Below are 26482 nucleotides of genomic sequence, written 5' to 3'. Positions count from 1 at the left end.
TGATGGTACTGGTAGTATTGGTGGTGGTGGTACTGGTAGTGGTAGTACTGGTGGTGGTGGTACTGGTGGTACTGGTAGTGGTAGTATTGGTGGTGGTAGTACTGGTAGTGGTAGTACTGGTAGTGGTGGTACTGGTAGTGGTGGTACTGGTAGTGGTAGTATTGGTGGTGGTGGTGGTAGTTTTGGTGGTGGTGGTGGTACTGGTGGTGGTAGTACTGGTGGTGGTGGTGGTATTGGTAGTATTGGTGGTGGTATTGGTAGTGTTGTTGATAGTGGTAGTACTGGTAGTACTGGTGGTGGTGGTACTGGTAGTGGTAGTATTAGTGGTAGTGGTGGTACTGGTGGTGGTGGTACTGGTGGTGGTGGTACTGGTGGTGGTAGTACTGGAAGTGGTAGTATTGGTAGTGGTAGTACTGGTAGTGGTAGTACTGGTGGTGGTGGTACTGGTGTTACTGGTAGTGGTAGTACTGGTGGTGGTGGTATTGGTGGTGGTGGTGGTGTGGTGGTGGTAGTACTGGTGGTGGTGGTACTGGTTGTAGTAGTACTGGTGGTGTGGTGGTAGTACTGGTAGTGGTGGTATTGGTGGTAGTACTGGTAGTGGTGGTGGTGGTACTGGTGGTGGTAGTACTGATAGTGGTGGTACTGGTGGTAGTAGTACTGGTAGTGGTGGTATTGGTGGTGGTAGTAGTGGTGGTATTGGTGGAGGTGGTACTGGTGGTGGTAGTACTGGTGGTGGTGGTAGTTCTGATAGTAGTGTTATTGGTGGTGGTGGTACTGGTGGTGGTAGTACTGGTGGTGGTGGTGTTAGTGGAAGTACTGGGGGTGTTGGTGGTTGTGTTACTGGTGGTGGTAGTACTGGTTCTGGTGGTATTGGTGGGGGTGGTACTGGTGATGGTGGTACTGGTGGTGGTAGTACTGGTGGTGGTGGTGTTAGTGGTGGTGGTGGTACAAGGTAGGAGCTTGAGGCATATATACAGGTTGAGGAGCTTCAGGAAGCTACAGCTGGTTTATACAATACGGATCAGTTTGAGGAATATATATACACAGGGTGAGCTGGAACTCGAGGCATGTACACAGGGTGATGAAGCGCTTGAGGTATATGCCGAGAGGTGAGGAGCTTGAGCTATGCCAGGTTATACAAAGAGAGGATGAGGAGGGATGCGGAATATATACATAGGGTTAGGAGCCTCAGTCATATAGACCGGTGAGTTAGAAGCTTGAGGTGTGTACAGAAAGGGTGAGGCGCTTGAGGCACAGACGGATAGGTTGAGGCGCCTCAGGTATACTGAAAAAGAGAAGCGAGCAGGAGGCATGTTTAGATGCGTGAGGAGTTATAAGCATATACACCGGGTGAAGTACGTGACCCACTTTTAGAGACACTGGACTGTTAAAACGTGGATGATGACTTTTGACACAAAGACAGGCAGTTTATATCACCTTCAAGTGCTATAAATAAATTGTTCACATGGACTAAACAAGGCAGCGCTGGGAGGGGGGCTGGGCACGAAGGAAGGAGAAAGGCGAGTCACGGCCGGAGGCCGGCCGTGAAAACAATGCAGCGCTCGTGAAACTGAAAGCACAGCCGGCCGGCCGTGAAAGCCTTTGATGCCGCAGGGGGTGGAGCGCCAAACTGAAAGCACGGCCGGCCGGCCGTCAAAGCGCTTGCGCATTGACCTAAAAGCGCACGGGCACAGCATCAAATCGCCAGTTAGTTAAAGTCTGTTTAAGCCCCTATTGTCTCGCTCCGCTCAATGCGCATGCGCATTGACAGGTCGCGAGACCTAACAAAAAATAGGTTTCAGAGGGGCAGGGTTTGCAAATTAGCATAGGCAGTGTGCAGTAATGTCACCGAGAGGGACATTGCAAGTCTAATATGCCTCTCTTTAATGGTAATGAACCGTGATTCACGTATTATAAGCACGCACATGAGCAGCGTATACCCTCATGTACATAAATAAAGAAGGCTTAAATGTATTTTGGTACAACAATGTGGGAGAGTTTTAATGAAACGTGGGGGAACATGTTAACATTGACTTTTATTGGGCAGAGCAAGTTTCCAGTGGGAGAAAGCTAAAATATTGTAATGCATGATACAGAATGAATATAGTGCTCTCTGAATCTGACTTGCATATCTATGTACTTTTTTACTGCATTGCACAGATATTCTATGCAGTATTCTATTATTATTTTCCTTTTGCATGATAGCTGTGCATTACAGTTAGCTTATAGATGCCACTTCTTCAGCTATTCACTAATGGTGAGCATTTTTATTTTGGTATTTGGTGCCCGTAAATATTCTCTATCTCAGTGCGACCCTGATAGTTGGCAGCCCACTAGCCATGCATTTGATGTTTACTAAATACCAGGCAGTTGGGGTAAACCTGCTACTTGCTACCAAATGGGTGTTTGGACCCACAACAAACTGGAACAAGCATTTGCAATGCAATTGGTCTCACATTTACGCAAGTTTGAGCTATTGGCATTGTAAATGACAATGCCTTTTATTTATGTTTTGGGTTTCAAAACATAAATAAAATGCTTTGTCATTTACAATCCCAATAGCTTAAACTCGTGTAAATGCGCTACCTATTGCATTGCAAATGCTTGTTATCTTCAGTCTCATGGTCTTTTTAGTAACATTAGACAACTTAAATTTGCAGCTTTTGTGTGGGCTCTTATGGCCTAGTGCGCTGTACACACAACCATACATTTCTAATTCGTTGTCAACAAAGTTTGAATTTGAATGATTCTGCCTAGGTTTAACCAAAAGCTGTCAGTTACTGAAACATTTTGCATAGTGTATTTTCCTGTCAACAAATAAACATGTGTGTGGCATAAATGCCTTAGTGGCCGCTTACTTCCTTGAAGTACTATTTTCCTTACAGTAAAGTCCCCAATTTAATTATATTCAAATGGCATTAGATTTATGGAATTCCCCCTTCCCACCCCACAACAGAAGCAATCCTATGGATTACCTAGATACCTGTGTGTGTGGTTTGATTGCCACAGTTGTCCTTGAGGACTCCGGTTCTGGTGTGCATTACTGGGTCAATGGTGAAGATGGACATATACTGTTTGAAGAAGTTATGTCCAGTGGTCCTTTTGGCAGCGGCTATAAACCACTCGCGCCTCTTTGTCCCATGCTCCACTGGCATCCCACTGATTTTTCATGGAAGATTAAATCTGCCCCTATAAGTGTATCCCACCCCTGGGATCTATTCAAAGCCAATGGCCTGTTACATTAAACCACGCGAGCTACCGGGGCAGAACCCACAGATGGCCGCCGCGGTGCGTGCATCTGCGGCGTGGCGGCCGTGCTCTCAGGGCTTCTACGGGCTTGGTTTCTTCGCCTCCAGGTGTATTATTACTGTAGCACCAAGGCCGCAGGCCACGGCTCTCATTCAGTCCATTTTTTTCCGTAAATGTATTGTTTGGGTGAGGGGTTAAGTTCCTCTTAATTTCCAACAGGAAGAGGACGTTTCTGCAGATGCGCCACTGAAAAATCTTTTAACGTTATTCATTGCATAGGAAATTAAGGTGGTGGACATGGTGGTGGTGGATGCGGTGGTGGTGGACATGGTGGTGGTGGTGGATGTGGATGTGGTGGTGGACATAGTGGTGGTGGTAGACTTGGTGGTGGTGGACGTGGTGGTGGTGGATATGCTGGTGGTGGGGGTGGTGGTGGACATTGTGGTGGACATGGTGGTGGTGGACGTGGTGGTGATTGACGAGGTGGTGATGGACGCGGTGGTGTTGGACACAGTGGTGGACGCAGTGGTGGGCGTAGTGGTGGTGGCATGGTGGTGGTGGATGTGGGGGTGGACGTGGTGGTGGACATGGTGGATGTGGTGGTGATGGACGTGGTGGTGGTAGACGTGGTGGTGGCCTCGTGGTGAACGTGGTGGTGGTGGTGGACATGGTGGTGGTGGACGTGGTGGTGGTGGATGTGGTGGTGGTGGATGTGGTTGTTGTGGACGTGGTGGTGGATGTAGTGGTGGTGGATGTTATGGTGGTGGACGTGATGGTGGTGGATGTAGTGGTGGACGTGGTAATGTTAGTGGTTGTGGTGGACATGGTGGTGGATGTGGTGGACATGGTGGTGGTGGACATGGTGGTGGTGGAAGTGGTGGTGGTAGATGTGGTGGTGGTGGTGGACGCGGTGGTGGTGGACGTAGTGGTGACGGACGTGGTGGTGGTGGTGGACGTGGTGGTGGTGGACGTGATGGTGGAGGACATGGCTGGTGGACGTGGTAGTGGTGGACGTGGTTGTGGTGGATGTGGTGGTAGTGGAGTGATGAAGGACGTGGTGGTGGTGGATGTGGTGGTGGTGGTAGTGGTGGTAGTGGTGGTAGTGGTGGTGGACGTGGTGGTGGTGGGAGGTGGTGCTGGTTGACGTGGTGGTGGAGGTGGGTGTCATGGTGGTGGTGGTGGACATGGTGGTGGTGAACATGGTGGATGTGGTGGTGGTGCACGAGGTGGTGGTGGTGGTGGATGTGGTGGTGGTGGATGTGGTGGTGGTGATGCACATGGTGGTGGATGCGGTGGTGGTGGACATGGTGGTGGTGGTGAACGGGGTGGTGGATGGGGTGTTGGTGGATGTGGTGGTGGTGGACATGGTGGTGGACGTGGTGATGGTAGTGGTGGTGGTGGACATGGTGATGGTGGTGGACGTTGTGGACATGGTGGTGGTGGTGGACATGGTGGTGGTGGAAGTGTTAGTGGTGGACGTGGTGATGGTGGTGGACATGGTGGTGGTGGACATGGTGGTGGTGGACGTGGTGGTGGGTGTGGTGGTGGTGGACATGGTGGTGGTGGAGGTGGCGGTGGTGGAGGTGGTGGTGGTGGACATGGTGGGGGTGGACGATGTGGACGGGGTGGTGATGGATGTGGTGGTGATGGACATGGTGGTGGTTGTGGACGTGGTGGTTGGGGTGGAGTTGGTGGTGGTGGATGTGGTGGTGGTGGACGTGGTGGTGATGGACGCAGTGGTGTTGAACGCAGTGGTGGTGGATGCGGTGGTGGATGTGGGGGTGGACGTGGTGGTGGACGTAGATGTGGTGGTGGCCGTGGTGGTGGTGATGGACATGGTGGTGGTGGACATGGTGGTATTGGTGGATGTGGTGGACATTGTGGTGGTGGATGTAGTGGTGGTGGATGTGGTGGTGGTGGACTTGGTGGTGGACAAGGAGCCTCGTATACCACACATATAATAATACAGAACAGAGCACCCTTTCGAGTGGATGACAGTGTAGGCCACATAACTTTCAAGTCAGTAACACCCCCATGCATGCACTCATCCTGCACACACTTTCCTTAAAGCGACTTCCTAGCTGGTGACCCCCATGCATGCACTCACCCTGCACACACTTTTGTTGCAATAACTTCCTAGCCAGTGACCCCCCATGCACGCACTTACCTTGCACACACTTTCTTTGCGGTGACTTCCTAGCTGGTATTCACCATGCACGCACTCACCCTGCACGCACTCTCCCTGCAGTGGCTAGTGGCTACCTAGCTGGTGATCCCCTTTGCACACACTTTGGTAGCAGTGACTTCCTAATTGGCTGTGGTGACTTCCTAACTGGTGACCCCCATACACGCACTCCCCCTGCACACACTTTGTTGTAGAGACTTTCTGCAAGAAGCCTCTCTATGCACAATCTCACTGACACACTCCCTCTGATATAACGTCTGCATAATGGTTCCCGGTGCACACATTTCTCTGAAGACACGCGCCTTGCATGCACTTTCCATGAGGGGTGTCACAGCGATATATATACCGCCAGCGCGTTTTCAGGGCATCGGTGACGTATCATGCACTGCTGGCAGACAGTTGTTCTCAGACACTACCTGCACTCACAGTCCCCTCACAATCACGCTTCACACACCTTCAACGAGCAGCCCTTCATCGCTGCACACAGCCCTCCAGCAGACAGTCATTACACACACTGGTTCACCCTCTCCTTGCTTCCTCACCACCTGCACGGATGCAGCCTTCACTCGGTGATTCCATACACTCACTATCACCCGTGCACACATCCACTCTCCCCACAGTGACTTTTTGCAGTGTGCGCCCTATTCACACCTCAACCACACGCGTACACACACAGTCCCGGTAGACAGGGACTTCCCCTCCCATACAAACTCACTCCTTTCAAGATCTCACTGTGACGGCTCACTACCAGACGCGCACCTCTGATCACTCCCCGAGTTACACCTTCAACCAGTGACGCACTGATCGGCCTCCCTCCGTGGGGCATCCAATCTCACACCAGAGGGCGCCCGTTTACACACTTATCACACTATCTGCTCCATCCTTTTGTTGTTGTTAGCCACTGCCAAGGCACTCCTCACTGTGGTAGTGCCCCCAGCCTCCCCTCTTCAATGCCCTCGATGAAGTCTGCAGCGATCCCCTCTCGTGCACAGCTCCCAGGTACATGTCATTGTCCTTCTCCCACCAGCAATGTCCCCTCTCCCCCCTTGCAGGGCATCCCTTGCCTTCTGCAGCCCCCGTCCCCGAACCCTGTGTTACCCTTCTAACCCCCGAATTACTGCTTGTCTACTACAGTGCCCTTTCGCTCCCTCTTCCGCAAATCTGTTACCCCCACCGGGCCCTCTCTCGCTCAAGCAGTGCAGCTTTCACACCACCTGGAGTTCTTTCTCACCTCTAGCAGAGCCCCTCTCACCCTTAGTAGCGCCACTCTCATCCCCAGCAGCACCCCTCACAGCGTCCTCTCACCACCCCACAGCGCCTCTCACTTCCTCGCAGCACCCATCACACCCGCAGCGCCCATCACACCCTCGCAGCACCCATTACACCCTTGCAGCGCCGCTCTCACACCAGCTACAGTTCTCTCACCTCTCGCAGCCCCCTCTCACCCTTAGTAGCCCCCCTCAAGCTTTGAAGCCATCGCTGTTGCATATTTATCTTATGCAACTAACAACCATTGACAAAGCCAATAGTCCTAGCTTGTAGTAGATGTAATGTTACTTGTTATATATGGATGGAATGGCGAAGCAGCAAAATACCAGTGGGGCGACACACTATGCCGAGCATGTATTTTCAGTTTGGGTTTTTAAGCCACGCCCTTCATTACATCGACCACGTCCCTCTGGGAGCCATCACAAGGTTTTTCATTCCACTTAAAGCCCTTTCTCCGGTATAGTGGCTTCCTGCTGAACTGGGAATACAAGTTCACTCAGACTTGGCAGTCAGCTCCAGAGAGACTAATCCATGCCCGGGCCCCTCATCCATTGGCACCTTGTGATTCTTACAGCGTTACAGTTCATATCTCATTCCCCTTATTGGATTTTGTCATTTTAGTGTCATTTTGTTCAATACATTTGACTTTTTTTTTTCTATTTTGGTTTGGATTTATTATTGTTTTGCATTTTGACTTTTACTTTTTTGGTTTCTGCATAAATATTTGACATATTACCTTAAGTTAAACCTGCCTGTTCCGTGCTTAGGTACCAGGGGGTTGATCCTAGGTTAATTGAATGGCTTTGAAAGTTCATTCTGACAACGGTTGTGATTGTTCCTCATCTACCGTAAATAATAATTCAGTTTCTTACAGAAACTATCTGAAATTATCTGCAAAACAGGCAGGAGACAACCTACCAGGCTTGAAGCACCCTGTGGACAAACTGGAATATGGGAATAGTATTGTGTGGCAATAGAACCTCTAAAAAAATTCAGCTTGGAGATGAACCAAGAATCACGCTTGAATGTCACAACTTTTTAAAACAAGGTAGTCAGGAAAGTGTGGCGAATATATTGCAGCTCTTTGCATTTTGGCAGCCCCAAGCAAATTTGAGAACAGAGTGAATGCATGTAGCAGAGACGAGTCTGTTCACCCAATGTGAGTGGTGAGATCCGCTTTACTGGTCTGCCTGAAGTTATGATGCTGCTGACAGTGGCCTGTCTGCTAATAGCGATGGCGTGACTGGTGGATCTATGATGCCAAATAAGAGAAAGTTATCTTCCGACACCACAGTCTTCGTGACTGAGACCAGTAATACTGAAGACTCTGAGACTCACAGCAGTAATTTCTCCTTTCAGAGCGTTATTGCTGCAGATGGAGTGAAGCCCAGAAGTGAGGACATTACTAAGGTACCAACAAAGTTTAATATTGTTCATTTGTATTAACAGTTTCTCTTTTGCAGCTTTTGGAAATGCATTTTCTAGTTTTGTTGCTTTTTGGTTACTTTTTTATTGTAGGCTGTTATCTTCGGTTTAAAGGGAAAGATGCTGTAGTGTGTGATTGTGGCGTGGGATCAAGAAGAGATCTAAGACCAGTTCGGGGTAGGTAAGGTTTTATTTTGGAAAATGTTTTTTATGTCAGGTTGTCAAGGTGTCTCTCTGAAAATCTCTGGGGTCCGTGATGGCGTCTGGTTATGGTCTTGTTTCCAGATGGTTAAGAAGCAGACTTCAGGGGATGTTCCGTTCTTCCTAACTTCTCGTTGGACTCTGCCAGGGAAAAGAAACAGGTACAGATCATCAGGATATGTACTCTATCTGGACTCTCCCACAGGGAACCGGGCAAGTCCAGGGGACACCCGTGCTAAGGTGCTAAACACTTTATTAAACGTGCGAGGGTGCGGAGGCGTGATTACTGGTGAGGAGGGGTATATTTACTTGGTGAAGACAAAGAAAGGATGGGCAGATATTCTGGCACACATGCGGCTACGGTTTAGAAGAACCCCGTCTTCCTACCCAGCCCGCCAAACGCTGCCATACCTGTTGTAGCCACACTCCTCCCTCGGGAGTGTGGCACGGCGATTCATGGATCCGGTGGCCTCCTGGCTAACTCCTGTCGTCTTCGGGTTCGCCTCCAAAAGCTCCGTTCTCTGCTCCTCCGGGCCGCTCTCCCACTCTTGATCCTTGGTCGGTGACGTCACACGCCAGGACATCTTCTTCCGCGTGTTTACCCACTAGGAATCCTGCATCGTCATCAGGGGGTGGAGCTGCATACTCGTGTGTCTTCCAGTTAAAGGGGCCGTCATCCAATTCGTCGGCTAGATCCCAGGAACAGGATTCTCCCCTGTTCCAGTCATGCTGATAATGAGGCAGAGAGGGGGAGGACGTCAGTTCACTACGCCACCACTCAACATTATCCGGTTCTTTTCCTCCCGTCCCCTGCCCAGTGTTACAGTGACCATAATGTCTGTCAAAGAATGGAAGGGCTGAGGGACTGTCATTCATCTCACTGCTAAACAGAGCAGTGTCATGCTTCACCCTCACTCAGGCCTCTGATTTTAACTATCATCGCTTAGAACACTGGGACGAGACCATCCTTTTAATGAGAAAAGCAAAACTACAAGTCCCATAAACAATAGTGGTGGAAGGTGTCACACATGACCTGGTGGAAGGTGTCACGCATGACCTGGGGCAACATCGATTCAGCACATGCGGTTCCATTTTTTAAGTATTTGACATAATATTTAATTTATATCCTTTGTTTTTATGGTCATGAGTCACCAGAATACTAAAAACGTGTCTTTTATTTTCAGGGTCAATTAAGTAATGGTCACCAGCTTGGAAGCTCTGTTCATTCTTCAGTATTTGTCATTGATCGCCACATGTGGCTAGTTTCGGTCTGCCCCTGCATCGTTCCCGATAACTCACACAGGTAAGGAGCTTGTCGCAGCAACATGATAACCCCATACTCGTCTGTAAGAAGTGCGCTCTGAGGCAGGTATCCGATCATATTTGTGAAACAAGGAAGGGCCAATATCTGCAATGTACATTTGTTAAAATAAAACACAATCAAATCACAGTATACTGTTCCGGAGGTTCAGTCCCAGAGTCATTATCTGTAACTGAACGCAGACACCCTAGGAAGCATGTGCTTTTAAGACAAGTTGCGTTCATTCACCTGAAGGTGACATGCTTCATCATTGGGCTATACTCCTCACCAGGCCGGCGCTACAATGCCTGGCAGGCACCACCAGAGGGCACTTTGTCGGAGATCTTTTATTAAGTACACCGGATGAGCATAGTAGGACAGAGGATGTTGTGTCATAAGATGTGAGATTGGTGAAAGTCTGAATATAAGATCAACTATCGACCAGTTGCCGCAATATAGTTAATGTGATCTTCCTGGTCCATGTTGAGATTAAAAACAGTGGCAGAGAAATTGAGGAACAAATGGCCCCTATCACTGTGTGAAAGTGTCGATCACCTATGGACCTGCTGGTAAGCTGTGGTCTATACTTGACGTCAACTTTTTTCATGCCTTGTGTAGTAATGGAGCAATCTGTTGGCATTTCATCAGGACCAAATATGGGAAAACAGGTAAATGTGACCTAATCTTCTCCACAGCGTGAGGAGCTCTGTAACTCAAAGCCCTGCCCCGTGCATAGGTGATAAGGTGCCTATTAACATCTTACTGCCACAGGTGAGCGCCGTCTAACAGGGTGCACTAGATACGGTAACCCTCCTAAAATTCAGGACATACTGACTTATCCAATAGCGAGGACGCCGCATCAGAGGGCAACTGGTTTGAAAAGCACATGCTTCCTAGGGTGTTCAGTTAGAGATAATGTCTATGGGACTGAACCTCCAGAACAGAATACTGTGAGTTGATTTATATGAAGAAAGTGTATATTGGACTGTCATTTTCCTCAGCATCTCTTCTGATATGTAAAATAAAACACAACACACCTGGAGGCCAACACATCTATCATACATTTAATGCAAAAATAGCAAAAGGCCAAGTAAACTAAAAAGTGACAATTGTCTTTGAAATGGACGAGAGCATCCACCCTAAAGCAAGTTGGAGTATATAATGCTAATGCTACACAATTTATTTTTATACACTTTTCTCCTAATACAAGTCAATGAAACATGAACACGTGATAGAAACAGTTACTGAAACAACAGTAATGAGTAGGAGGCAGGACCTTCTCTCGAGAGGAATGTGAGGAGTCCGCGAAGTGCAGATAAAAGATACACAGACAAGCTGCAGAATTCACTGTTTCTGTTAATAACACTTTCCAGGTTGTCCCATTTAGACAATGTTGTTATCTTATGTTAAAAATACTTATAAAGCGCGCTCACACCACAAGGTTTTATGGCGCTGCGTACAAGGGAGTCCTGCCGCTAAGTGATTCATTCATAAGCCTGGTAAAATTGCCATGTCTTTGAGAGTTTCCAAAATTGAGGATATGATATCATGTATCTAATGTCCTGAGGGAGAGAATTCCAAAATTGAGGAGCCAGTACTGCAAATCTTAGTCCCCCCCCCCCCCCCCCCCAATTTCTAGCATTTAAAGGACGGAGTGGCTAGGGGATTCAAATGGGAAGACCTAATATCCCGAGTGTGGATATATCTCTGGACCCGAGTAGATACAGACACTGGGCAGTTGCCATGGAGCGCTTTAAAGAGGAGGCATCCCAACTTGAATGCACTGCGTTCGACTACCAGAAGCCAATGTAACTTTTTCATAAGAGGGGTGACATACTGCATTCTTGCCTGGCGATAGATTAATCTAGCAGCCTGGTTTGGCACTAGTTGCAGTCTTTTAGATTGGTATGCCGGAATGCCAAAGTATATAGTTAGTGTAGTCAATGTGAGATATGACTAAGGCTAAAGCAACTTGGGTAAGAGCTTCAGTAGTGAGACATCTGCTGTTCTCCAGTATTGGGGTATCTTTCATAGATTCACATTCTTGAATCATTCCCCGTCGTCGAAGTGTGATTCCCACCGTACATAGAAAAGCAAGGCAATTGCTTTCCGAGGCCCGGGCTTTCTCTAAGGAGTGTTCCAGCTGGTTCACATTAATCACCATTGCTGACATTTCTTCATTCTGAAGTGTTTGAAGGGTTGCTTTAAAGGTCAGAGGTTTCTGTATCTTCCCAACGCTGAAAACGCAAGGTATTTAGCCGCACTCAGAAAGGAAGTGCTGGAGTGCTCCTTCTGCTTTATGAAACAGTTTAATTTTGAAATTATTTCCACGCTGGTCGTCTCTTTTGGAGCCTGCGCCAACAATCTACACTGTGCCCTCAAACAGTGGTTTTGCGTGCAATTGCTCAGTGGTATGGAACTTGAGCTTGTGACTACTGCGTGCACAACTTTATTCCTTCGCTATTACCCTGTGCTATTAACAGGGATCTTATGCTCTTTTATGGTGCAATTCATAGTCCTCTTAAGGCACCATTTACCGTGACTTTGTTTGTTGATTGAAATCATCCTTGGGTTCAGTGAGCTCATAAACTCCCTGGCATTCCAGTTCATCGTCTCTCAGTGTATGGTCTCTCTGGGATTGGATAGTCTCAGAACCTTCCTAAGGGGCCGATTCACAGAACTAACTTAAAACAAAATCCTAAACTTACTACTACTTTTGGTATTCACAGAAGTTAGGATTTTGTCTTAAGTTTGTCTTAAGAAAAACTTAAGACAAACTTAAGACAAATTTAAGACAGACTTAATACAAAATTCTTACTTAAGTCTGTCTTAAGTCTGTCTTAAGACAAAATCCTAACTAGTGTGAATACCAAAAGTAGTAAGTTTAGGTAGTTACTTCTGTGAATCGGGCCCTAAGAGTATTGCTGCTTGTTATATTGTGAGTATCTGACTATACGAGAATCCTGTTGTGTGATATGAATGAATCCCTAAGTTGTTTCTCATACCCCTCTCAGTTTTTTCACCTGCAGCTTATGTTTGTGGGGTGACTTCTGAAGTTATACTGAGCCATAGACCAGACTTAAGGTGTATGAAGACTCCAGCACAGCAGCAGAGTTTATTATTTTCTCTATTCCCCGGGGTGCTTCCTTACATAGTAGTGTATATCTACTCTGTGTGTGGTTGTGCTCAGGGGAGATGGGGGACTTCTGTACACTCCGTCGTCCCCGCTGGTGGTACTAAAGGTTAGTGGCAGTACTTGTTTTGGCGCTGCTGACACATCCTAACAGAATCCCCACAATATTTGATTGAGAGATTGCAGAGAGTACAGACCATGGCGGCTCAACTGGTACTAGTGCAGCAACGCCGCTCCTCCGCCTCCCGGGCACTCTCAGATTTACACTGGCTGCCAGTCTCGCAGAGGATACGATTTAAGGCACTATTTATAGTATTTAAGGCTCTACATGATCATGGGCCCAAATCGCTGCAGGAGAAACTGACATGGTATGTCCCTCCACGAGCACTGCGCTCCTCATCGGCTAATCTGGTGAGGGTTTCCTAGAGTTAGGAAAGTCAAATCAAGAGGTAGGGCCTTCAGTGCGGCAGCGTCCCGCCTTTGGAATACTCTTCCATTTGATACGAGACAAATAGACAACATCCTGCAGTTTAGAAAAAGGTTAAAAACCTGGCTCTACCCTTGAGTATGCTTCTTGGCATCCTCTCTGCCCTAAGCTAGTCCCTGTATCACAGCGCCAGGTTACCCGTAGGGTGTCAGTTGCGCTTTACAAATAATGATGAATAAAGTAAATAAATACATGTTCACCCTGTTCACTCTACGCCAGAGCAGCTTCTGCCTTTTTTCTTACAATTAGCAAAATCCGACCTCTCTCACTCTACCCTGAAGGTTTTTCTGGCCGCAATTTCCAGATTCCGTCAGGATAGTTCCAATTCTCTTTATTCTTCAAGAATTATTCAACAATTTTTCAAAGGCTTATTTCGGATGTTCCCTCCAATTTGACGCCCGCCTCCTCCTTGGCATCTGAACAATGTGTTGGCACAACTCATAAAGTCTCCATTTGAGCCCATTCGTAGGGCTGATCTTAAATTCATCTCCTGGAAGACATCGCTACTTTTAATTCCTACTTCGGCTCGGCAAGTCAGCGAGATACATGCTTTTACTTTTAAACCTCCTTTTCTTCAATTCACCAAAGACGCTCTAAATCGGCCTTTATTCCTAAAGTTCCATCTGAGTTCCACCTGAATGAGACGGTCATCTGAAAGACTTTTTTCCCTAATCCACAGTCGCCAGCAGAAAAGACTGTACATTCTCTAAATGTTAAGAGATGTTTGAAATTTTATTTGCAAAGAACAACCAGTATCCGTAAAACTGATCAGCTCTTCATAGCCTACGGCAGGATGCGTAAAGAACCTCCAGTTGCTAAACAAACTATTGCACGTTGGATATCTAGAGAAATTTCCTTTTGCAATCGGCAAGCAGGCAAGACCCTTCATGCAACGAATAAAGTGCTCTCTACTAGAGCAGTCTCCTCTTCTACTTCTCTCTTTGCTGGTGTGCCTCTTCATCAGATTTGCAGAGCTACGACCAAGCACTACTGTCTGGAAGATGCCAACAATGCTGACACAGCTGTGGGGCAAGCGGTGCTACGTAATCTTTTTAAGTAAGGTGAGTCTCTGTTTCTTACCTCCTCCTGCACACATTGTATGTATATTTCTGCTTTTGCAGATGTGCCCATGTTTACTGCTATACTGTAATGTACGTATATGTATTCTCTCGTACTCTGTTTACAATGTACTTAAGGCTTATCATGCACAGTTCTCGAATTACTGCTATCGACTCTGATTCAAGCATGTGAATCTATGAAAGATACCCCAATAGCGGAGAGAAACATAAGTTGCTTACCTGAAAACTGTGGTTCTCCAGTGTTAGTATCTTTCATAGATTCACATGCGACCCACCCACCTCCCCTCAGAGGCTCCCCTCTTCTCCTTGGCTCTTATGCCACACTTGTGCTCGGAAATCTGAGAGCCTGAGCTGTAGTGTAGCTCCTATCATCCCAATAGGCTCTGCGCATTGGAATAATACCTACAGCAGTAAAGGCCTAGGCCAGACGTTAACTAGGTCTACTACTGTCGATACTAGACTTAAAGTTTTGGGTTTGCCAGCTTAGCTCAGAGTTCACTAGAAACTTTCTCGAATGTTCAAGGAGGACTTAACTTCCCTGATTAGACAAGAAGGGATTTAGTTTCTGACAACCATAGAACATGACAACTTTGCTCTCCCCTAATCAAGAGTAAATCTCGAGAGTCGTGTGAACAAAAGGCAATTTATTTTACTCGGTCAGTACGTGCATTCTTAGTCTCATCAGAATGTAGAGAAAAGGAAGAGACGGGCGTGTTCAATAAAAAGGTGTTATTTATTGATCAGTCTCTTTTCTCATACAAGAGAAATGGATCGATATTATTGCAATACTTATAGTTAAGTAAAGTGCATACATTAAAAGCAATAGTATAAAGTAATACTGTAAAAACATTGATATGGTTTCTAAGCCATAAGATGTTTTAAAATGAATAAAATATATTACATACACATATACATTTGACTAAACGTACTCAACTGGTGTTTCTAGATACGCCTACCCCGTGTACCTGACCTAAGTCTAATGCGTGGGCGGGAATAGAAAGTTACAGTTTAAGTTAAGTTTGTTTTTGCCAAGTGAATAACTAAAGAATTCTCTGTGAGGGGTTATTCAGTTCTGTACCTGGAAGTTAGGATGAATGAGGAATGGTATCTCTCTCTCTGGTCTCGATATTCCAGGCTGCCTGCGAGGGCTACCCAGAAACGCCGGGGCTGGATTTCTCGGCAGGAGAAAGCAGCGCGTCTCTCAGCGCGTCAGGAAGGCGGGGCTGCTGCCAGCGGGGTCTGCTCTGCTCTTGGCTTCGGCAAGTATGGCTGCTCCGTCTCGTCACCACGCGTGTGTTTGCATAGGGCAAGATCGGTAATATTTATACCTTTAAGGTGCCGAGATTGACGTAAGGATGGACATAGATACGTCAATAAGGATGTCATACGACTTGCTCGTTAGCACATTCTTTTACTGAAGTTCTCGGTGAAATCAAAACAATGGCCGCAGGGTTTTGCCCAGGTTGTCATAGGTTTGATTTGTTATGAGAACTCCGTATGCCTTATCAGGGGCTGGAGGAATATCGCTTGTCTAATTAGATCGCAAGCATTATGACCTAATCAGATAACACGTTCCTGTGCCGTAGTGTGACTGCGTCAGATAACGGTATCTGCATCATGGGGGTTTTCTGCCTCATGGGCTGACTGCTAGTTAACTTGTTGGTTTGTTTAACTAGAATAGGGTCAGGAATAGGGGGATCGATTCAGGACCTATAGGAATACATGACACCCACTCCACGCTAACTATGGTCATATTTACTAATCTAGGCATAGTATAACATAGTACAACATACTATAGAGTAGTGTGTATACCTTACCACCCCAAAATACATAAATGCATTTTGAAATTCTTCAAATATACAGAAAATTTGCAGACATATATATTGTATGCACTCAAGCTGTAGAATAATGCTAAAGTAATCACGCATTTGTATACATTATTGCTTATTTGGTATATGAGAATTACACATGAAATGGCTCTTAATACAGAAAAAAGGTTCGAGACCATTCCATCACAGAATAAAATATCTATGAACGTATCAGCGGGCAGCTAATGTCTATAAGCTATCTAAAATTTAGAAACCTTAGTTCTCTAAGAATAGTTCTTACTTTAAGCAGAAGATAGTGTCCCGAAAAATATGCAAAAATATTTGGGGCTGCTGAAAAATTGCTGTCCGTGAACTGGAGGAAAAATCTGTTCATGTGACTTTATTATTAAAGTTGAAGGCCGAATTCAGGGAACGCCGTGTGCGATCTTGCTCAAAAGTCTCTATTTCTGTTCGGGTGAGAACATCATATCATTTAGGCTTTCGAAAAAACTGTCAACAGCTTCCTGGGAAAGTTCCACTAACTCGGAAATAGGTAGTAATCATGCATTCTTGCGCATGATTGTCTCCATTGACATTCTGATTCGCATTGCTGACAGAAGGTCGTACCTGATCGATGCTGCTTTCATCTTGAACTTCACTACCCATCAATCGTAGTGGTGAAGCTTCCACGAATGCCGTCATCAGGATTGGTAGCCTTTGAGGGCAGCACAAAGCATGAACCTTGATCGGGCTCAACAATGTTTCTGCATCCATTGGCGCATCCGATTGTAGCGTCAGACAGGTGTCTAACACGCATTCTTCTCCGCATAGCAGACACCTTAATACAGGTAAAACACATCTTTGCCACATTGGTCGAAATGATAGAAACCAAGTCATGTTCAGGTCTCTAAGCCGGGAGAGTCCCAGGATTTTTGTTATCCGGTCCCGGTATCCAATGGCTAGGATTGTTTCTTCCATTGTCGCGAGAGTTTGGTCTGTGACATGGGTTGCCATAACGAAAAATAAGGACTAAGAATAGGATTCCTGCAATTAGTCCCAAGATCAGGGGAAGTCCGCCAAAAATCGAATGGACGAAATCTGGAAAAATACCCAGTATGGCTTTGAATGGTGTTAATGCCATCGAAAATACTGTCTTAAATACCTTTGAGACCCCATTGGTATCAGAAATATTTAAGATTTCATTCAGGATTTCCGCGAAATGTACGGGGGAATTAGTTGATAATAATGTATGTATCTCTGCAGTCGTCCTTGCGACTTGTAGATCATACGTTTCTTTTGATGACGAGAGCCTTGTAGGCGTCTGAAGAAGCACTGTTTTCATTTTGCTTAAAGTATCTATTCGAATAGAAGTAATTTTCAAATCGGGCCATGCCCTTGCCTCCCTGTCTGGGAAGGAGCTGGGGAACAATGAGCGTCCACAGCACTTGACCTTCGCAGTCGTAGTAACTAGATAAGGAGTCCCGGGCATAAGACTACAACATCTGCGGTCTACAATTAGAATGTAACTCCCATTATAGAGTCTTTGAAAGAATGGTTCTATTTCTGTTGCAGGTGCGCCTTGCTGGTGACATGAAAGGTTGTATGAATTCCCTTCACAGGCTCCATGCAAACTAATTCCGTTACACAGAAGTGTGCCGCTTAGTGACATCGCACAATTGTTGCCACTAAGAAACACTTTCTGTCCTTTATTACTGACACATGCATGTGAATAGGGCAGGTTCCATGTTGTTTTAATGTACCCCTTTCCCAATTTCTCGTACATGCCAGCCTGTATATATTTTTGGCAGTATTGAAACCTGAAGGTTGAGATTGGAATATTTATTATTCCATGTATTATCCATTCACTGACAGGTCGTTCTGACATTGTCACTGGTAATCTTTCTAGTTTTTCAATGCTCAAGATTGTATAATCAGCACCCTTTTGTGCCATACTGATTTGTCTATCAGTAAGGTTAAAGATTTGGAATAATGACGTTGTGTTGATTAAACGCCAAGGCACATAGCCTGAACGCAGATTTTGTAACGTCCAGCCAAGCTGTACAATAGAGCGCAATTGTGACTGACCGTGTTGTAATAACAGTAAGTCTTGCGATAATATATCGATTGCTGACGACACAATGCTGTCCAAAGAAAAAATTCTGGAGGACAGAGTCATTAACCCATTGTCCACTACAGAAAGTGATTTTTCCAAATTAATACGGTCAATTTCCCGTATTCTCTCTGCTGTTTCAATTTGAGTAACCTTCCAGGCCTCATTGTATGCTGCATATACAGAGGCTGCTATGAAACGTTTTTGACGCTGTTTGCGTGGTCCCATTATGAAATCACGCAAGTCAGCACCATCAGTAAGTAAAGTTAGGTGTTGCTTAATTTCTGCCAGTGTGGAAGTTTGTAGCCACTGAAGGCATAATTTGCCCACACTGTAGGTTGTTATTATCCCTGGGTGATGTCTTTGAGGATATCTAGGGTCTGGCCTGGTCATTTTGAACCCCTGTGTTTTGTTCAGGAATCTGTCTTGACAGTTATTTGTATCTGTGGGCCAGATCAACCACTGTTTCCAATCAGGATGTGTTCTGTTTTGGTTTAATATATGGTTTACGTCTATCTCTTCATCTGTAGAAGTGTTGCTAAACATTGTTGGCTTTGGAATAGACGGTTTATTTAAATCTTTGATTTTGGCTAAGCCAAGACAGGTGGTTTGTTGAACAGTGTCATTTAAAATTATCATTTGTTCTGGGATCATGCAGGCTCTAAACAAAGCTTCTATACCCTGTACTTGCCATTCTTTTGTACCCCAAACACTTTTCAATTCAACATTTTTGTCCCAATAATCAAATCCAAAAGTATTCATTTGTTCAAAAAATGAGTCTGAATATATCAATTTTGTGTTGGTTATCATTGTCTTGGTCCCTGTCTTATTTGACAATTTAAAATAAAATGCTTCAGCATTACTTGTGTTAAAACCAGAAAAATATGAATATTTGTCGTAAACGGTTCTTGAGCTCCCTTTAGGAGGTGTTGCACAATGTTCCCATTGATTATAATTTAAAACATTTCTAGGTTGTGCAGATCTATGTAAAAAATGGTTACCATAGTGGTTATAACAGTACATACTATCATAATTTGTAGAACCCTGCAAATAATCATGTTTGGTAAATTTAGCAGACATTACTAAATCAGACATCATATTATTAATGCTTTCGAAGTCCCAATCATCAGCAAATGAGTTTGGTTTTACAAAGTCACTCAAGGAGATCTTAATTTGGTGTGGATATTTCAGGATCTCGACCGGACCATAAATTTCATAGTCAGTGTTGTCCCAGGCTACCCCACCAGGTATCGATTGGCTGTGAAGTTGGCTGAAGAAAGTTCTCTTTTCTCGACGTGTGAAGATGTGTGTGGTTTGAGGATCAAGTTGATTTTCTGACTTGCTGTGTCCATTTTAGCATATTTTCCCTCAATGAAGCGTCCCAAAGTTAGTACCATGATGAGCCAAAGTATGAGGATAAATGCACCAAAACCCACCCAAAATTCAATCCATGGAGAAATCAGATATGTTTCTTTCAGTTGTTTCAAAAGTTCCTTAGCTTTATCTTTAAAGGTTTTTGATGATGGCTGTGTCTTTGATTCACTGAGGCTTTCAGAGGAATCATCGAAGTTTATGAAGTAGCCGGATGCAGTTCTGTCAATTGTTCCAATTGGTTCAGGATTTCTGTTTCTTGCATTTTCACTTGGTACTTCATTATAGATTGGTGTGTCTCTGCTAAATGTTTTTATTTGGGTTTTCAGAGGTCTGAGTTCTATTGCATGGTTGCATAGTCCTTGTTGTTCTTCTGTAGGCGTTTCGAATGTGATGAGCCTCTTCGTTAGGACCTCTGTACTGGTAGCAAACCTTGGTGTTCTGCTACTTATTGGGAGTCCACTTGGCCTACTGTTTGTTATCGGCCACATGATTGTGGTTTTACCAGGTCGATGGATACAACTCGGTTCTCCTTTTTACCAGCAAGTGGCGGTAGTACAACTGATCTTGTCCCGTTGACAGACAAGACAGGAACTGCTTTTCTGTAAGAAGGCCCAAATTCCTTCTTTACCGCGATCTTCTCCCTGACTAGATCCCCGACTTTTGGAATCCAGACAGGTCTTGCTGGGACAGGTGGTGGTTCTTCAGTGGTTGTTGGCTGTTGTTTCAACTTTATGTTGCTCAGGTCTTTTCTTGTTTTGTTTAAGTCCTGCAAAATAGCCAAACGGTCTTTGATATCAAAGCTTTTTTCTTTCACCACTGAAGTCTGACTGTCAAGGTCAGAGATAATCATCCTAGTTCCGAATAATAATTCGTACGGACTGAATCCCTTCAGAGAATTTCTTGGCAAGTTATTGAGACTACGTTGGACACTTATTAGATGTTTGACCCACCCAGCTCCCGAACCTAATATCCTTTCCGTTATAGATTGCTTTATGCCTTGGTTTTTTCTTTACACCATCCCGTACCCTCAGGAAGGAAGTGAGAAGATTCCCGCTGGGCTATGCTCATTTGGCCATGTTTCCCCTCAGGCTGGAGGGCTAGAGTGAAAACAATGGTCAAACGTAGCATGCTCTTAGCGTATATGCCATTTAGACTCGCAAATCTTTGTATAACAGTCCGGACGTCAGCCGAGTGCTGGTGATCTACATTATAAGTGGAACTAGCCTGTATATGTTAATCGCAACCCTTCCTTTTTACTCCTGATTTTTTCTGGAGTAGAACGACGAGGTATTAAACTGTTTCTCTCCCCACTGCGATCTCTGTTGCAGTTTGGGCAGTTTTTTACAAACATGGTGTGACGCAGGCTCATGCCTGGCCACCAGTACCGTGATTGTAATTCTTCCAGAGAATCTTTTAGTTTGAGGTGTCTGAGACCCTCGCCCATATGTGCGTCTGCGATTAACAAGTTTCTCCTGTCCATGTTTGGAATCACTCTATCCCCCACTCCAGGGATTCGAGCAAAAGGGACGGAGTTTGCATCGATTATGTATGTATAATTGAGTGGATAGTTGATCGGTAACGCTGAGCAGTCGCCTTTTGATGACGTTTTCACCGCCAGCACTGTTTCACCGTCAATGTATTTTAATGTACGCTTTTTTCGAACTACGGGAGCCGATTTAGTGGCTGCCGCTGCGGCTGTCTCAGCCAATGAATTCCCTGCAACGTGAACGCCATCACGCTGGTGACTCAGTGAGTGTGTCACGTGAGTCTTTGGTAGTTCTTTTTGTAAAAGAACTACTTGTTCCCAGAGCATTTTATGCTTGATTGTGCCACCTTTCGCATCCTTGAAGCCATTCTGAAGCCAGATCTGCAAGTATTCATTATAAGACTGAACGCAATAATACGAATCGCACACTATGAGTGTGGGGAATTCTCGATTGGTATTTTCAAGCGCCATCTTGAACGCCAGTAGTTCAGCTCGCTGAGCTGTACAATCTCCTAGAGATTGTGTTTTAGTGAGGGTTGGTTTAAATTTTCCTTCGTGCCAGCGACCTTTGACAATCGCGCACGCAGCACTGTAAGCTTGTTTACCCCCTACCGCGGGTTGTGCTGATCCGTCTGTATATATTATACAGCCGTATTGTTCTAGAGGCAGAATTTTGGTCGGCAGAGGACATTCAAATTCATATTGGAGAAATTCTTGTGTTTTTAAGTTGGGATCAAATTCGTATGCTACGTCTGTTGCAGCAAGAGAGTTAGCCCATTGTATCCATCTTGGATGGAGTGCTTTAGCATTCGGAATGCTTGCTTTTGTTACAGCCTCTAAGGCTGGTATCGGTGTCACGATTATTATTCGTTTACCTTGTGCCAGGGCTCGTTCTTTTGCTATAGCTGTCTGTGTTGCAGTTAGAATTTTTTCCGTAGGGCTAAATTTCATTCCAGCCTTAGTGTACAAGTGTGATTTGAATGCAATTGGTACCTTTTCTCCCTCATTAGAGGTCAGGTATGTGAATCCGCATCTCCCTGGGATGACTCGAATCACAAGATTGCGTGTGTTATCACGTGTTTCTAATTTTGTTTTAATTAGCATGTCTGTTTGTAAGGATCTCAAAATTTCTGTGTGTATTTGAGTCCAATTGGATCTTTTAAAATCTGGTTTAATTAGATCATAAAGGGGTTTGACCCTTTCTGCGTAATTTGCAATGTATGTTCTTCCGAAATTTAGGAAGCCTAGAATTGACTGTAAGTTTTTTAGTGTTCTAGGTGCTTGGAGTACGGCACATTTCTCTAGGAAATTGTCAGCCAGGCTTTTGCCTTCACTTGATAACTCATATCCTAAGAATAGGACTGTCAGATGGGCAATTCTGGATTTTTTAAAGTTGAATTTGTAACCCTCTGCTGCGAACCCAAGTATTATGGTATTCACTCTTTTCAAGTGAGTCTCCAAGTCATAATCTGTTAAGTAAATGTCATCGACATAAGATAATGCTTCATCATCATATAGTTGTAGTAATTCTGTTACTCTCGCTGAGAATACCCCCGGGCTGTTCTTGTACCCCTGGGCTAACCGACAGAATTGTTTTTGAGTGCCATTTATTGAGAACGCAGTTAAATATCTGCTCTCTGGTGCTATGTTTTGACAAAAGAATCCATTAGAAATGTCTAATGTTGTTTTGTATTTTTTGCGCACTATGTTATTCATTAGTGCAGCACTGTGTGAGTTTTGCACTGCAAAAGTTTTGCAACATGTGTTAAGGTGTCGGTAATCCAAAACTAGACGATATGAATTGTCTGGTTTGGAGACCGGAAACAAAGGGTTGTTCATTTGTGAGGTGCAAGTTTCAATCACCCCCTGGTATTCTAGCTGATCTAGTATTTCATTTACCTGTTTTTTTAGCTTCTTGCTTAATTGGGTACTGCCTTTGTGCAGTTGGTTGTGATTTTAACTGGATTTTGTGAGGAGGAGAGTCCTCATCCCATCCTACATGATTTTTATATAAGGCAGGAGCTAAAGCCACTGCCCATTTTCTGGCAAGTGTGTATTTTTTATGAATCGAGATATGATTCGAGAAGGCAGGCATAATTATTTCTTCGCCATGAGGGCACTCCCTAACACTCTGGTGGCCAGTCTTTTTCAGCTAGAAGGATGTCATAGCCCTCGGAGAGGTTATCCCAAAATAGTCCCCTTATTTTCCTAGTCTTATCTCCCTCTATACGTAATGTTATCTCGTATATCTTGTGAGGTTTGCTAACTCTGGTGTCCGCAGTTTCCACTTGAAGATATTCATTTGTGTCCACTGTCTCCAGATGATTCATAAGGACTTTGCGAGCTATGCTCACTTCTGCTGCACTGTCTAGCATTGTCTGAGCCCACTCCCCGTTTTTCAGTTGTGTCCTCAGTATTCTCGGCATTGTTAACTACCTTGATACTGGCTACCTTCTTTTTTGGAAATTGTAATTTCTTTTTTAGCTGAGCAGGTTCCTTGTCTTTGGACTTGGCGTGCTCTTCTCTTTGTTCTGATCGTCCTCTTCTTTCCGATTTCTGCGAGGAAGTCTGAAAAGATTGAGAGGGACGTGTATCAATGTCTTGATATCTATCAGGCTTTTTTATATTATCCCTATTTCTAAGGTTATATCTATTCCCAGAGGGGTCACTCTGGGGTGACCTGTGTCTTTGGTTTGGAGATTTTTCTCTTCGCCTAGGAGACCTTCCTCGGGACTGGAATTTCTTTTCTTTAGGATTGGATTGTTTGTTTCCATCCCAGATCTTTTTTGGTGATGTAGATTTATTATTAAAAAATATTTTTTCAGGACTTTCAATTAGTTGCGGTTTTACTGGTATTCCACCTAAACTATCTCTGCCTAGTTCCTCATAGGATTTGTCTATGATTCTGGCAATTTCAGCTGGTTGGTCTGCTATATCTGTCTCTTTTAACCTCTGGCGGATCGCCACGTTTGCTGCTTCACCTTTTATGTTGGCTAATAATATAGCCGAGACCTGCTTGAAGTCTTTCAGTAATTTCATACCAAGAGTTAAAGCGGGTTCCGGACCATATTCATCTTGAATTTGTTTTAGCACATCTGGTATTACCGAAATGGATGGAACACCGTACGTTTTTGTGTAGATGGAAGCAAAGACTGTACCCCAAGTGTCACAGTCCTCAATGTGTGGTGCGATTCCCATTGGAAGACAGATAGTCAGAATCCTGTGCTTTTCTAGCGGGGTGGTGTCAGGAAACACCGCCTCTATTTGGGTAATTTTCTGTGCCAACCAGAATGGTATTTGTTCCCGTTTAGCCGGTACTTTACCTAGGCAGGATTGGATGTTCTGTGGTGTAATTTTATTTGTGTTCCCCTGGTGAGGGGTCAGCTGTGGAAGTTTAATCGCTGGCTGAATTGTTGAAGTCCGCATCACATATTGGACTAATTGTCTGTGAATTTTTATTAATTGTTTTAGCTGTGTTAACAGCTCTGCCGTAGACATCCCTTCGATGTCTGGATGTGGTGTGTATCCGGCTAGGACCGGCCACGTTGCTCCTGGTCTACCTAAAGGACCGAGCCTGGTGATGTGATTATTGTGTTTTAGGGCGCCATCAAATAAGAGCAAATGCTCTTGGAATTTGAGTGGTACTTCCACCTCCTCGAAAGGAGTGTACTCATTAGGAGGTTCCTCTATTTTGTAATAGTGGAAGTACTTTGTTACAGCATTTGCTGCTGGAAAATGTATCCATGAATAATATACCTCTGTCTGCCGATATTCGTGTGCCTCAATTACGAATATGACTGTGCCACCTCTAGGTGTCAGTCCATTTTCTATAAGTTTCAGGGTTATAGATCTCCTTTTGATGACCGGGATGAGTATTATATCCCCGTCCGCATCTAGTGCTGCAGCATCAGCCGCTGCGAGTTCAGCTGCTAATCTAACTGCCTCTCTTTCTTCTTCATTGTCTGACATTTTACTGTCCTGAAGGTTATTATGTTTGTTTGCAGATCAGGTTTCTTATGGAAACAAAGATTAGATGCACAATATTTTGGAACAGTGTATCCTTCAACGTTGACTATACCAAGAACCATACATAGGAGTTCCCTCCTGCGAGGTTTTGGAGGATATAACCTTTTACCCACTCCAGACGTCTTTGGAGTATTATGGGAGAAAGGGGTCTGAGTGAGAAAGCACGACTGAGTTACTCTAAATGTCTTACGTTAGTTTTATCGCCCTTTCCAAACGCGTTGGGCACCATGTAGTGTAGCTCCTATCATCCCAATAGGCTCTGCGCATTGGAATAATACCTACAGCAGTAAAGGCCTAGGCCAGACGTTACCTAGGTCTACTACTGTCGATACTAGACTTAAAGTTTTGGGTTTGCCAGCTTAGCTCAGAGTTCACTAGAAACTTTCTCGAATGTTCAAGGAGGACTTAACTTCCCTGATTAGACAAGAAGGGATTTAGTTTCTGACAACCATAGAACATGACAACTTTGCTCTCCCCTAATCAAGAGTAAATCTCGAGAGTCGTGTGAACAAAAGGCAATTTATTTTACTCAGTCAGTACGTGCATTCTTAGTCTCATCAGAATGTAGAGAAAAGGAAGAGACGGGCGTGTTCAATAAAAAGGTGTTATTTATTGATCAGTCTCTTTTCTCATACAAGAGAAATGGATCGATATTATTGCAATACTTATAGTTAAGTAAAGTGCATACATTAAAAGCAATAGTATAAAGTAATACTGTAAAAACATTGATATGGTTTCTAAGCCATAAGATGTTTTAAAGTGAATAAAATATATTACATACACATATACATTTGACTAAACGTACTCAACTGGTGTTTCTAGATACGCCTACCCCGTGTACCTGACCTAAGTCTAATGCGTGGGCGGGAATAGAAAGTTACAGTTTAAGTTAAGTTTGTTTTTGCCAAGTGAATAACTAAAGAATTCTCTGTGAGGGGTTATTCAGTTCTGTACCTGGAAGTTAGGATGAATGAGGAATGGTATCTCTCTCTCTGGTCTCGATATTCCAGGCTGCCTGCGAGGGCTACCCAGAAACGCCGGGGCTGGATTTCTCGGCAGGAGAAAGCAGCGCGTCTCTCAGCGCGTTGTGGTATATAAATAAATAATACCGGATCTAGGTTTGACTAGGCATAGCAATAACAGATAGCTCAATAAATAAGAGTCAAGATTCGAGGTAGTAGGAGTTTGCAGGTTTATTACAGCATAAAGGACAGGAACAGGACAACCTGCACAGGAATAGGATGGCAGGGCCTGACAGGGGGGCCCCGACAGCTGCCGGGCAGGATCTGGGATGAGCGCGCTAACATTTAATAACAATCCACGATCATATATACTAAAACAGTTGCATTA

The 26482-nt window shown here is 44.8% G+C and overlaps 1 long non-coding RNA gene across 1 annotated transcript in view; it reads left to right on the top strand.

Annotated features, from left to right (window-relative positions):
* The window catches only part of LOC144806353 (uncharacterized), an 80427-nt gene that overhangs the window by 4647 nt on the left and 49298 nt on the right, over nt 1-26482 (top strand). The window contains exons 2-3 of the long non-coding RNA XR_013605774.1: nt 8063-8113; nt 9514-9632. This is a non-coding gene — a long non-coding RNA (uncharacterized LOC144806353). The remainder of the gene's footprint in view (nt 1-8062; nt 8114-9513; nt 9633-26482) is intronic.

This window comes from Lissotriton helveticus, assembly GCF_964261635.1.
Source record: "Lissotriton helveticus chromosome 1_1 unlocalized genomic scaffold, aLisHel1.1 SUPER_1_unloc_65, whole genome shotgun sequence".
NCBI classification, from domain to species: Eukaryota; Metazoa; Chordata; class Amphibia; order Caudata; family Salamandridae; genus Lissotriton; species Lissotriton helveticus.
The sequence above is the reverse complement of the archived record's forward strand: the minus strand, read 5'-3'. Positions and strand labels throughout refer to the sequence as shown.